Source organism: Pipistrellus hanaki (assembly GCF_964339955.1).
Source record: "Pipistrellus hanaki genome assembly, chromosome: 3".
NCBI lineage: Eukaryota > Metazoa > Chordata > Mammalia > Chiroptera > Vespertilionidae > Pipistrellus > Pipistrellus hanaki.
The window spans coordinates 61,365,995-61,380,691 of record NC_140505.1 but is presented as its reverse complement, the minus strand read 5'-3'; the positions used below and the strand labels follow the sequence as shown (position 1 = coordinate 61,380,691).

The window sequence follows — 14,697 nt, the reverse complement described above, 5'->3', positions numbered from 1 at the left end:
ACAGTGCTAATTTATTTCTATAGCATTCCAGTAAGCTGTCAATCTATTTCTTTAAAAGCAAAAATGAACTTTTTTTTTTTTACTATTTTAAAAATGTGTTAGTGATTCCATTTATTTTTCTAAATGTTTACTACATAACGAATCTTTTACTCCATACTTTGCTATGAATGATTGTTAAGTCAATCAATTTTTATTTTTTTAAATCCATCATTTAGCCCTTTTTGAATTTAAGATCCCCCCAAGTAAATTACATATTTAGACACTTCCTATTTTATCATTTTATTGCTCACAGTTTCATGCAGAAGCATATAAAGCAATATTAAATTGAAATCACTAGTCTAGTGTTTATAATTATGTTCACAGCATAACCCTGTCCAATGTAAGAATAATGTACTCTTCAAATTCAATAGTATGATTGGAAAACCTAAATTTTACTCTTGCCCAGTGTTTTTTGCATTAAACACTATCATGCACATGAATTAAATAATAAGCATTGATTAATTCACTTTCTAGAAATTGTTACCAAAATCTCAAAAATATTGGTGCTTTGACCTAAATTGGTGTTTTATCAAAATTTTATTTTCCTAGATTTACACAGAATCCTATATAATAAAAGCCTAATATGCTAAGTGTCTGGTCAACCGCTTGGCCATTCAACCAATAAAGAGTAATATGCCAATGGTATGTTAAGACTGCTCTACCCCTCTCTATGACATGCATTGACCACCAGGGAACAGATACTCTAACTGGTAGGTTAGCTTGCTACCAGGATCTGGCCAATGGAGACTGAGTGAGACAGGCTGGACATGCTCTGGTCCAGCCTGGCTGACCAACCTCCTGCATCTCTCCCTGGCCCTGATTGTGCATCAGTGAGGTCCTTCAACCTGGCCTGTGCCCTCTCGCAATCCCTCAGGGAATTTTGGAAAGCAAGTTTTGGCCTGATCCCACTGGGGGAGCACTGCTCAGCCAGAAGCTAGACTCAAGTCTGGCCAGCGCAGCAGCGGTGGTAAGAGCCTCTCCCGCCTCCTCAACAGCACTAAGGACATCTGACTGCCAGCTTAGGCCCGCTCCCCTAAGCCATCAGTCAGACATCCCTTGAGGGCTCCTAGACTGCAGGCCAGACTGAGGGACTCACCCCCCCCAAGTTCACAAATTTCATGAACCAGGCCTCTAGTCAATTATAAAAGCTAAATCTATTCTGAATATCAGTTATTCGATTTTTGTTCGTATGTTAATTATGAAATGGGACATGCACACCCTCTAAAGACCTAAGTAAATTTCATATTTGGAGAGTAAAGTTAATTGCAAAAGTGTTTCTTGGAAAAATCATAGGTTTTAAAATAATTATATTGATAATAATGACATTGTAGCTCCGGGTTATGTGTCCCATAAGTATATGTATATATGTATGCTTTTAAGATATTATTCTAGACCCAATTCTATTGTCTTTGACAAAAGAAGAAATAGAAAATTAAACCTGCCTTAGATATTCTTCCAAAGGAAAACTAGATTATCTGACACCTATCAAAGTTGTTCCAGGTTGACATTTCTTGAAACTCTGATTAGAATTTCAGAAAAGCTAGATGCATAACAACTAGAGACAATGTGATAATTATTACTCTCACGTAATTTTCAGTGCAGAAGAACCTAAAAATTGTTTGTTGAAATGGGAAGTATTATATGAAGTTACATATATACTAAGAATGATAAGTGCAAGAGGCATTTCTTTGTCAGTCCTTAAGAAAAACTGAGTTAAAAAAGTTGTAGCCCCATTTCGAGCAAATGTCTAGTTTTCTTTTCCTGAGGTCTCATCCTGTGTCCCTTCTGGATTGTAACACTGACCCTGACATTTCCTAATGGTAGCAGGAGTGAGGTTTATGTTATTCCCCATCCTACCCTTTCTCCATTACGGTTCTAAATATCTGAGGGTGTCACTTTATTTAAAAATTAAAAATAAAAAATAAAAAATAGAGGAAAGAAAAGCTAGCCTGTATTGAATTCTTCTGTCTAGCCTATAATGATCAGTGTCAGAATTGCTGGCTACTCAGTCTAATTGTTTGGCCGACTTATCTATGCAGATCACTACCCAACTGTGTCAGTCATAGATATTGATCAAAGGGGCCAAGTTGTTCAGCTCTTTGGCCATGCATGAGATCAGCTTTCTAATTACAGTACTGAAGATTTAAAGTGCATTTGAACAAATTCTGTCTTTTCAGAATCTTCCTGCTTTAAATGGCAATATAGTGCTGCAGAATAGTCAGCTAACACTCTGTAGCAAGACTCACTGGTCTTCAGTGCAGATAATGGTAGGATACTTTCATAGATTACAACAATGTATATCACAAAGGAAACACAATTGTGTTATTCATATGTGTAATCATCCATGGACGGACTAGAAATAACAGCGGTCTTATTATGCAAACAGCAGTCCATAATATGCAAATGAATACAAACAAAACCAAACAACTACCTCCAGAATAATGTTTACTGATGTGTCCTTAAAAATCTCCTTCTTAAACCACATTTTTCCTGTCTTCTCAAAAACATTAAATAAATCAAAGATGAATGCATGGGAAAGTGTATGCTTTTTCTCCTGCGTTTTTTAAAAGGAGCCACAATATAATCTTATTCAGATTATTTGATTTATACTCTCCCAAGGCCATCATTGCCTCCTGGCATCATTGTATGCTTGTGTAAGGTTTATATGGTGTCTCTTTTAATTGCTTAAACTAATCTATTCAATGACTGCAAATCTAATGCACACTGGAACAGGCAACCCATAAATTCTATCCTTCAGATGTGTCCTTGAATATCTATTTGTCCTGATGAAGAGTAGAAACAAAACAAATAATAAAATGGGAAAAGCCTATTCAAATATTATATCCAAGAGACCTTAGAGTGAAAAAATATATTTTAGTTAAAAAAGACAAAAAATAAACATCTCCTTGGTTTTACATTTTATAAGGAATTATTCTAATTACATTGCAGTTAAGGCTTCAAGCTTCTCTTAAATAGTATGTGATTTATCAAGAGAAAAATTTAGATCATTAAATGTGCTGTTAATATAATTGATGTAATATCTTTTTTTTTTATGTATATAACTTCCACTGAGTGAAAAAATTCTTAAAACCAAAGAAGAAAATTGTTATGGTATTGGTATTACAGCTGGGTATTTCCTAATCTTATGTGCCTGCACAATGATTGTGGAGAACTCCATTTTAATGTATAGCTAATACATATACACAGCACAATGAAAGAAATCAAATCACATATGCAATGTAATTGTTTTGATTCTTAGAAGTATGGTTGCCAAAAGATATCTAATCTTAATTATCTTACACATTAAACAGACTGATCATATTATCCTACTAAATACATAAGAGCAAACACAGACATAAATAGTGGTAGAAGAAGGAGGATGAGAGACAATGATCATAAAATACAGAAAAAGAAATAATAATTTGTATGCAAATATATACTATCCATTCCTGTTCTTTTTGTGGACCTTTGCTTACCTTGCAACTACAACTTAGTGTTGCACCCTGAACCAGACATGGTTTAAGTCATGCCGCCATTGCTCCCCCTAAGAAATGGCTGCTGCTACTCTGCTCACCAAGTATATGTGCAATTCTTAGTTTTTCTCAAACTACTAGACCATTGTTTATAATAAGGCCTGAAATCACTAAATTTTGTCCCAATTGTTGAGATCTATGGTAGTTTCCAAATGTACATCTGAAATATTGGTTCATTCTCTCATTTATTTTTTTTTACAGGAATGATTTGAAGGAGTTTTAATCTCCATTATATTTAATGCATAAATTCCAAATCTGGTTTTGAAAAACAACTCGAGTCACCTGTAGTTCCAATAGAAACGAGCTTTATGACTTTTATTTGGCCTATCAGCCATCCTCCAAAATAGTAAAATAAGACCAAAAGTAAATAAAATTAAGTTAATAGACTTAATTGTGTTTTATTTAAAAAGAAACATTTGGTATTTGGTAAACAGACAATGGCCTCAGGAATTTTCTTTTTTTCCCTATTTTATAGTATGCTTATCTCCTTCCCAATCAACTCTATCTCACATTACTCAAACTGTAACCATACCCTCAAACTTCTATTTTACTTCCTTTGGATTCTAATCCTACTTCACTGAATTGTAGTATCAAAGGGAGAGTTAGCCCTCTGAATAACTCTGAGTTTTGTTTATCCTTGTGGCTTCCCCAGGGCATAGTTTTTTTTGTTTGTTTTTTTTTTTGCATCCAACCTCTTAGAACTTACATCTTTTCCTAATTCTGATGTGCTAAAAGCTGGTATCTTTTGGAATATTGCTTCTTTAGTCCTTCAGAAATCTAAAGGCTTATCTTTTTTTTTTTTAATTTTTTATAATGAACGTTATTACAAGGAATAACAAAAGCAAACTTTCAAATAACAAGACACCATACCATGGCTATTTTATTAAAAATAAATGCTCAAGAGATACAGTTGTGTGCCACGGTCAGCTACAAAGAAGATGAATTGTATTTATGAGCCACAGATGGAAGGGTGGAAAAGGAATCTGGTATTAGAGGCCCTCAAAGAAAAAGGAAGAGGTAACAGGATGGTAGTCTAGACCAATGGCTTGGAAAAATAAGATATACTAGTAATATGAATCTTGGTATAGGTAACTATCTGTTCATTTTCAAGTATATCCATGTAAATACAGGTTAGCTTATCTATCAAGACACAGTAAAACCTAGGATAATATTCATCATGACTAAGATGATGTAACATTGGATTTCAAATATCTTTTATATTTTCAATATTGTGTGTCATGACATCTTATTAGAAGATTATCAGTTAGTTTTGAAAATGTAATGTATTTAATGTAAAGCTTATTCTAGAAGTAGACATGTAATCTTGATGTTTACTTGCATCTACTGTATTAGATTTCATTGACAGTGTTGTGCTTTGTCCACTTAAAAATGGGCACATGGCCACTTGCTGAGGATTACTTGTCATAGCAGAATAATGTGATTGTTATTTCACGTATTAGGAGTGAACATGTTACTTGAAGCATTACACCAAAAGCAAATGTGTGACATAGGGTGTCACTCTTCATCTTTTCATGTTTGGATTCTCCTCCTTTTCCCTCAGAATACCTCACAAAGGTATAAATTGCCACTATAACCTTAGTATTGGGTTAAGTTTCAATCCATATATTCAATATTAGAAGGTTAAACTTTATTTTCTTTAATGAAAAACACATTGAGATTCCATTATTTGTTGCTACACTACAGTGCATCATCTCAACCACCCCCTTGGGAATTTGCTCTCCACTCTGGAGGTTATTGATATAAAGCACATGTGTCAAACACAAGGCCCGCGGGCCAAATCCAGCCCGCCAGGCCTTGCAATGTGGCCCGCACCGCGCTGTCATCACTGCACTCCGCTGTCAGTTTATGACATTGTCAGTTTATGACTGTTCAGTAAACCATTCGGCCCGCGATTTAGGCTGGATTTTAGATTTTGGCCCCTTCTCTGATTGAGTTCGACACCCCTAATATAAAGGCATATCTGTATGGGACATAGGAAAGAAACTCTTATTTCTGTTTTATCTAAGCCAACTCCATTCTCTTCTTTCCTTTCTAGATATAACCCCTTTTCCAGAGCCATTCCAGTGCCTACTTGGTTCAACTTCCTGCTATTGGCCATAGGCTTGTGATGAGAGAGGCTTGAATCCATGTGCACAGACATTGGATTGTATAAGAAGCAGAAAAAATATATATAATCCAGAGTTAAGGGAAAGACAGTGTTGTCACCCCCATTATGAACTCCTGAGAACATTTTTCCATGTATCAATGGTGTATTCGAAACAGTCTACGGAACTTTGTCTTGATGCAGTTTACCAGCACATTGTTCCTTGGCTAACCTGTTCACCTAACTTCTTCAAACATATTGTTTCCATAGTAAAACAGCTTTCTAATCTCAAACAATTGACTGTCACCACACATTATGGAAACAAAACCCATTCATAAGTGATAAACTACACATATAAAAATTTTCAGGTCTTATGGCAGTTGAGAGTCTAAAGCAGCTCTAAAGTGAAATTTTATATTGTAAAGTTTAATCATGAGAGACTGAACATGCAGTACAGTGTGAACTATTCACCTTATCTGCAACAGTGTTGTGACATTACCTGGATTAAATAAGACAGTTTTAACCGCATAGTAGTTAAGTGACTTTTGATATGACACTAATAAAAGCCTGTTTTGTTAGAGATGTGCGAGATGCTTAGGCTTTTACTTCTTTGTTTATTTTGAGAATGTTAATCATTGTACTAAAGTAATAAAAGAAAATTATGAGTTTAAAATTTCCACTAAAAAGTCCATTTCTTCACCATGAAGTAGCATGATGAATGTCTATAAAGCATACAATAAAGCAGTATAATAAAGGTTATAATAATCAGAATAGACATGAATAGGCTATTCTACAGAAAGCAAAAATATAAATTCTCTCAAGTTTATTGAATTATAACAATCAGGATTATTTCTGATACCACGAAGTTTTCTTAGAAGAGCTGTCAATAAAATATAAGTCCTTTCGGGAGGAACAGACAATCTATCCTAACATTAAATTATCTCAATGGACTTTTGGTTAGGGCAGAGGTTGGCAAACTTATTAGTCAACAGAGCCAAATATCAACAGTACAACAATTGAAATTTATTTTCAGAACCAAATATTTTAAACTTAAACTTTTAACACCACTTCTTCAAAACAGACTCACCCAGACCAAAAACCGACTTTTGTGCATGGGCCACAAAGTTTCAATTGCACTGTATGTACAGGCCCGCACATGGTATTTTGTGGAAGTTCCGCACTCAAGGAGCCAAAGAGTCACATGTGGCTTGCGAGCCACAGTTTGCCAACTACTGGGTTAGGAAAGAATTAATAATAATTGCTAACATTAGCCAACACGTAATAAGTTTCAGACACTTATTACGTGTTGGCTAAATGTTTTATTCATATGGAATTATTTAATAAAAAATGACCTCATTAAGTAAATTAGGTATTATTATTTCCGTTCTAGGGAAACAAAAGCACAGATAGATTAAGAATCTTTCCCAAGCCAAGACTGGTTTGGCTCAATGGATAGAGCATCGACTTGGGGACTGAAGGGACCCAGGTTCGATTCCGGTCAAGGGCATGTACCTTGGTTGTGGGCATATCCCCAGTAGGGGGTGTGCAAGAGGCAGCTGTTCGATGACTCTCTCTCATCGATGTTTCTAGCTCTCTATCTCTCTCCCTTCCTCTCTGTACAAAATCAATAAAATATATAAAAAAAAAGAATCTTTCCCAAGAACATCCCGATAGCAGAACATGTTTTTTTTTAACACCTCTGATGATATGGAATAACTACTGTTGAGGAAGTTGAAGGCTGTTCCTGAGAAATTCAAAACCGTCTAGGCAATGCTGAACATTTTGCTTAGAGCAGTGACAAAGAAAAATAGGTGGAAGAGGGGCCAAAGAAATTAAAGAATCACTCAATAGGCCTTTCTATATTCATGAATGTTCTCATTCAGCAAACCTTTATCAAATGCACACTATGTGCCAGGAACTAGATAACTAGGTGCCAGGAATACAAAAATAATGTACTTGACCTTGGGGAGATCTTAGTATAGTAGAGGAAATAGAAATAATTGCCATAAGGTATGGTAAGCAGCAATATATTTATATATAAAGTGCTATGATATCATCCCGCTCCAAAAGCAACTTCACAGTGAATGAAAAGTAATATATTTCTAAGTAAACTGTATGGAAGAGCAATTTAGTAATCAGTGTAATATAGATAATCAAATGAAAGTCTATAAGAGGTGAGTTTTTGCTACATTAAAAAAGGATGAGGAATTAAAATTGGGAGAGAAAGAAGGCATTTAGAAAAGTATTTCCTATAAAAGATATGACATAAACAAAATGACACAGGAAATTTCATTAGTCCTTTGAGGAAAAATATGCAAAGTGACTATTGTATATATATTGTCTACTTCAATCTAGTGAATATCCTTCAATCCTACAATCCCCCCACTAACAAAATGAATTTCAATTACAAGTATTCTTCCAACTTTAGTTTTGTCTTAAATATTCTAGGAAAGAAAGTGTTGAATTAGCAGCCCTGCTGGTGTAGCTCAGTAGTTGAGTGCTGACCTATGAACCAGGAAGTTATGGTTTGATTCTCCATCAGAGCACATGCCCGGGTTGTGGGCTCAATTTCCACCGAGGGACATGCAGGAGGCAGCTGATGATTCTCTGTAATAGTTGATGTTTCTATCGTTCTCTCCCTCTCCTTTCCTCTCCGAAATCAATAAAAATGTATTTAAAATAAGAATTAACAGGAAAAAAAACTGTATAGAATATGAGGTACTCATATGTGAAAGTCAATCTGAGGAACATATAAAGTAAAAATGTACTGAAGGTTCCATTAGGCAGCTCTTGTATGGGAATATTGACAAAGGACTGAACAAACCCTTTGGCTAAAACTCATTTCCTCTCTGGAATCTCTCAGTGCCTGATTACCAATAAATTTCCTCAAAATTTAAATGACTTTTTGACTTCATGAATAAAGTATAGATTCCCCCAGGCAAGTAACACACTTTATTCTCATGCATACTATATTTTACTGGGAATAACATTTAAGTAAACCCAACAAAGCTCAAGACCAATATGGAAGAGAAGAGTCAATATTTAGGCAAGGCAGGCAGTGCTAAGGTTAGGGGCCAGTCCCTTGAGCTAGAGTCAGGGAAGATGAGAAAACAGAATACAGACTTTCATTTGTTGTTTGTATGACCTATATCCTGTCCAGGATATTACATTTTATCTGTAATCAAATAAGAAAAAAAAAAGGACAAATATGATGTTTGGGGGAGTGGAGAGAGTTTATTTTACCTTTGAATCAATAGGTCCATCTGCACTATCACTTTTTTTATATATATAATTCTTGAAGACAAAGACAAAAACAAAACTTCTGGTTTGGAAATTTGAACCTAATTTTTCATTTTTGTTTTCCATTTAGACCCTTCCCAAATTCTGAAACTTAGACCATGTCGCCCACCACAAACACCTAACCTATCATGCTTAAATAACTGGTTGGGAGTATCATTTCTCTTTATTCACTGGAAACCTATAGTAAGTTTGGGGTGTGTCATATTATTTTTCATTCTACTAACACATTTCTGAGATATTATCTATACTTTTATGAGATATGTATACTTTCCCCCTAGCTAATAACTAATAAATAATATTTCATTCTTCTTAATCGTAAACCTCTCTCTCTTTGAACTATATACCGTCTATATGCTTGCCACTTGGAGGGCCTTGTCTGATTTTCACCGGAAGAAGAAGAATCTGGCTTGCAGAGTATTTGGAGTACGGAGATGGCAGACAGCCTATATGCCAGTTTCCCAAGGTTGCAGCCTAAGTCATAGGCTGTACTTTAAACGGCAGCATATGGCTAGAGAGTCATCGCAGCAGGAAAGTGTGGCAATGCCCAGATCACAGCTGTAGGCACACAAAGAAAGTTTCGATGCTGGTACCATCTCCCTCCTTCTCATCAACAACAAAAAAGATGACTATTTAAGATTCTGTTGTCTTAAAGGTTTTATTAAGTTATTGCCCAGGGTAGGAAAGGGATATTATGGTTTACATATGTTTGCCAGAATCATGCAGCTTCAATATTCTGGCTTTCCTAGCAGGTATCTCTTTAAGTACTTATTCTAAATGGAACACAACTGGGAAACATCAGAAAGGGCACTGTTGACAACTGTCATAGCAGGTTCCAGTTTGAATGGTAACTGAGCAGAAGGTCTCCCTCCAGAGTCCTTCAGATCATCCTAATAGCAGCATCATTTCCATCAGGAGCCCAGCTTCTATCAGAAGGGAGTGCTGGGAAAGAGTGCCGCTTGTGAAATCTGATATCCTCACTGGAAATTGTCCATGCTGCCAGATTTCCTATAGAAATAGCTGTGGTACACTTAAAGGAATAGTAATTTTAAAGGCAAAACTTCAGTATTTGAAGGGAGCACATAATCCAGATAGATGTCAATAATGAAATGAAAATGTACTAACTTAACCTTTGTTTATATCCATTGTACCCTTAAATATACACTAAAAACTTTTAATAACATAAATGGAAAAAAAACACACAAGATATTCAAATGTTTTCTTAAACTATTAGAGATTAATTTACCAAATCTAGGAATGATGCTTAGATGTATACAATCAGATATTTATGTTTTTGTCTTGTGCAATATTATTTTGATTAGTCTTGGGTTATGTTATGGTTGTTGCCATTAACCACAAGAAAACAACAGACTTATTTTCGGATGCTGAAACTTAAGAGTCCATTTAAATGCTAATTTTCAGGTAGAGCATATAATATATTTAGGGTAAAGTTGTTCTGCTAACCAAATATGTGGAATAAAAACAATAACAACATGGATTTTCTTCTTGCTTTGGATTATCCATCTGCAAAATAAAAGCTACTGTAATCTATATACATAAAAGCTTAAGTGACCATCCAACCATTCCACTGTCTGACCAGTAGCTATGACTTGCACAGACCACCAGGGGGCAGATGCTCAATACAGGAGCTGTTGAGCTGTGGTGACTTGGCAGCTGCAATTCTCTGGTGACTCACCTGGAACCAGAGAGGAGGGAGCCCTATTCTGGGGTGTGTCACCCAAGAACAGCCTTCTCCCAATCCATGACCTCTTGAGGGAGGTCAGAGAGCTGGATTCAGCCTGATCCCCACAGGCCAGGATGAGGGACCCCACCTGTGCATGAATCCGTGCACCGGCCTCTAGTTTATACATGATTATAAGAAAAATAGATAATATAACCTAGCATGCGACATTACAAATGTCTGAAAGGTATCTTTCGTGCAGATACACTGAGTGGCCAGATTATTATGTGATCTCTGAACACATAATAATAATCTGGCCACTCAGTGTAGATTGAACACAGACTTGGGATTTTAAAATAAGGTTTTTCCGTGTATAAGAACTGCATTGTGGCTAGTTAGAAAGAAGCAGTGGACTTACTAGCCAGAGGCTGGGGGCCACTATCTCCTGGTCTCTTGACATATCAAGATTTGCAAACCTTCCCTTATACATAAGTACACTGAGTGGCCAAATTATTATGCATTCAGAGATCATAATAACCTGGCCACTCATTGTATATTTGTTTAAAACACATGTGTCAAACACAAGGCCTGCGGGCCAAATCCAGCCCGCCAGGCCTTGCAATGTGGCCCTCACCGCGCTGTCATCACTGCACTCCGCTGTCAGTTTATGACATTGTCAGTTTATGACTGTTCAGTAAACCATTCGGCCTGCGATTTAGGCTGGATTTTAGATTTTGGCCCCTTCTCTGATTGAGTTCGACACCCCTAGTTTAAAAAGAAGTAAAATTGATTACAAGACATTAATACATGTTTCTATTTTAATTTTTCCACATCATCTGCAAATCATACATATCCAGTCTTCTTGAGTAGAAGTAAGTCATATATAAGAGATATGTAAATGCATTGTTTTCTTTTATATTAAGCTATTAATACACATACATATATAAATATAAGGTCCAATACACCATACACATTTAAATTTTTAAAACACAAACATATTTGTATTTATAAAGAATTTTATAGCCAAAACCGGTTTGGCTCATTGGATAGACCGTCTGCCTGTGGACTGAAAGGCCCCAGGTTCAATTCCAGTCAAGGGCATGTGCCTTGGTTGTGGGCATATCCCCAGTGGGGGGTGTGCAAGAGGCAGTTGATTGATGATTCTCATCAATGTTTCTAACTCTCTGTCCCTCTCTCTTCCTCTCTGTAAAAAATCAATAAAATATATATATTTTTAGAGAATTTTATAAAATTATTTTTTAGTCATATGGTCTATATCAATATTTGTTTAGCAAAGAATGACTTCATGTTTTAAACTACATGCTGTAAGTGTTGAGTTAATATTGAATGTCCTTACAAATAGGAATAATGAGGCTAAAGCCCACGGAAAAATATAAAACTACGAACCTTGTAGTTTTCACTACCTTTGACTGGGATAGACTGCCAACTCATGCAAAAAACTGACTCTAGACAAACTTTCATATAATAAAGTCTTTTCTTTATATTTTGTAATAAAATGTCCTTATATATGGCTTTTAAAGAAAAAGTAAGAAGGTGCTTCACATTTCATTGAGAAAATTAAAGCCAGTTGACAGAAACTTTCTGATATTATATGAAAAAAATCTATATATTTACAAGGTCCTCAATTTAATTTTTCCACCGTCTTGCTCATTAACAATGATGAAAATATCTATTTTTCCAATTAAAAGCTGATATAAGCACCTGTTCTGGAATCAATTCACCCTTTCATTCCCCTGAAATGTCAGCATCCCTCTCTAAATTATCATTCTAACAACATAGATATTCTATAGTGAGTCTCTAAAACACACACAACCAATTGTATTTATTCCAGATTTTCAGCAAAATGACATCTACTTTAGATTCTCTTAATCATTTTCAGAGTTCCTAAAAGAGTCGCTTATTCTACCCAAATTTCTCCCCTTATAATTCTAAAGATTATATTTTTAAGACTGCCAATAACATCCATGTCTATCGAATCATACAATAGTTATAGTTTTTCAGTGCTAGTTTTACACAATTACACAATATTATGCTTGAATCCCTAACCCTTTCTCCTCACCTTTTCTGTACCTCTCCCTAGCTCACTCTCTTGGGCTTTGCTTACCTACCACCTGCTAGTTATTCTCTCTCATCCCTCTGACTTTTTTACTTTTCTTTCTTATCTCATTATCTTCTATTTAACTACTGAACACTGAATTTCTTAATAGCTCAGCTTGCAGCAATACTTTTTTCCCCCTGAAAATTGATGTTTTCTATTCCCATTGTTTTTAATATTATTTATTGGGTAATGACATCCACTTTAAATAAACAAACACACACACACACACACACACACACACATTTATAAGTTTACATCTATCTATCTTAATTTGTAATACTTTCAATAAGTTTTACCCCACTTTTCCACCTCAAGAAATGGCAATGCTGGTTAGTTAATTGCTCATATTCCCAAATTGGGGGCTTACTTAAAACTTCCATCCCTCTCACTAGCCCCATCTAAACCATCAAGAGGTGATCTCAATCACACCACATATTCTCTCTCACACTCACAATCTCTTCTCCTCCACAGTCCAAGACCAAGCCAAGCCAAGCCCAAGACTACTTCTTACAAGGCAGCTAAGGCAATCTTGTAAAAGTATAATGCAATCATGTATTCTTCTATCTAGAATAATATAAAATAAGATAAATATGAATTATCTTGGCCAACATATCATAATAGTTTCTAACTACCTCCACCACTACCCTGTATGTTAGAAATTTTCATCCATCCTTCAGATTTCAGTTATGATATTACTTCCTATAAAACAATGTTTTCCTGATTTGATCTAACGTCATAGTCATATCATCCTTCTCCTCTTCTGTTTTTCATTACAATCATTATCACACTTTGCAATCTATTTCTTTGCATGTTCACTTATTGAAAAGTACATCAATCACTAATGTTTTAAATAATAAAAGTTGTGTTTATGTATGTTTTCTTTAACTTTATGTCCAACCCTTTGCTTAATATTTGACACTCAATAGGTACTTAATAAACATTTATCAAATGAGTATTCTAATAAAACTCTTTTAGCAGTAAAGACCATTAGGGTGAAATTCAATGTAAATAAAATGCAGAAATTAAAAAAAAAAATCATAAAAGCACACATGCTGGTTCCAAGCTGTTTTTATAAGCTATATTTGTTTCATCATAGTCAGCCTTTATACATGCTTACTAAAGTAAGTTCCATGTGTTTTGCTACTAACAGTCTATTTTAAGCATGTGCTATATTCTGTGCATTATATCTATTAATAGAATATATAAAATACTGACCTTAATGAAATTTCCTGGATAGGTTAAAATAAGACAAAGACATCAAAAAATAAAAATAAAAGAGCAAAATTATACTAAAAATATAATACTTATTTTTTAATTATTACTATAATTACTTATTTAAAACTTGATGCAACTGAAACTTATCAGACTCTTACCTTTTTCTAAAGATGCTGTTAATTAAACAATTTTTATGAAAAAAATCCCTTTCTTATTATCTCATGAATGAAATCCTTGCTATTCTACAAATTAAAATTCACTGCTTATTGAATAAAATATATGTCCACCCACTTTCTTCATTTGTCATCATGCTAATTGCAAACACTATTAAATATCTCAATATAAATTGAGGTGATAAATTTGAAAGTTGTCACAGAAATTAAACTTTAAAACTTATGACACAGGTAAGATTTATAACAAAATTAGTCCAATTAATTTATTTACCTGTAAAAATAAAATACGTTCCTATAATATATACATGTTTATTGAGAATAGGTTCCCAATATATGCCAAAAAGCCAAAATACAAAGGCATATGAAAATAAATATGAGTAAGTATTAGCATATAAAAGCTATATTATTATTCAATATTTAGTTACAAATGTAGGATTGGGAATAGTCTTCTTAATATGTTTTGGTTGAACATAAGAATTTATTTAAAGCTGTCTTCCCGCACTACTACAACAGGGTCTCCTGGAAGGAGAACCACA

The 14,697-nt window shown here is 34.7% G+C and overlaps 1 protein-coding gene across 11 annotated transcripts in view; it reads right to left on the bottom strand.

Annotated features, from left to right (window-relative positions):
• PCDH9 (protocadherin 9) overlaps window positions 1–14,697 on the bottom strand; it is an 897,448-nt gene that overhangs the window by 622,324 nt on the left and 260,427 nt on the right. The window lies entirely within an intron of this gene.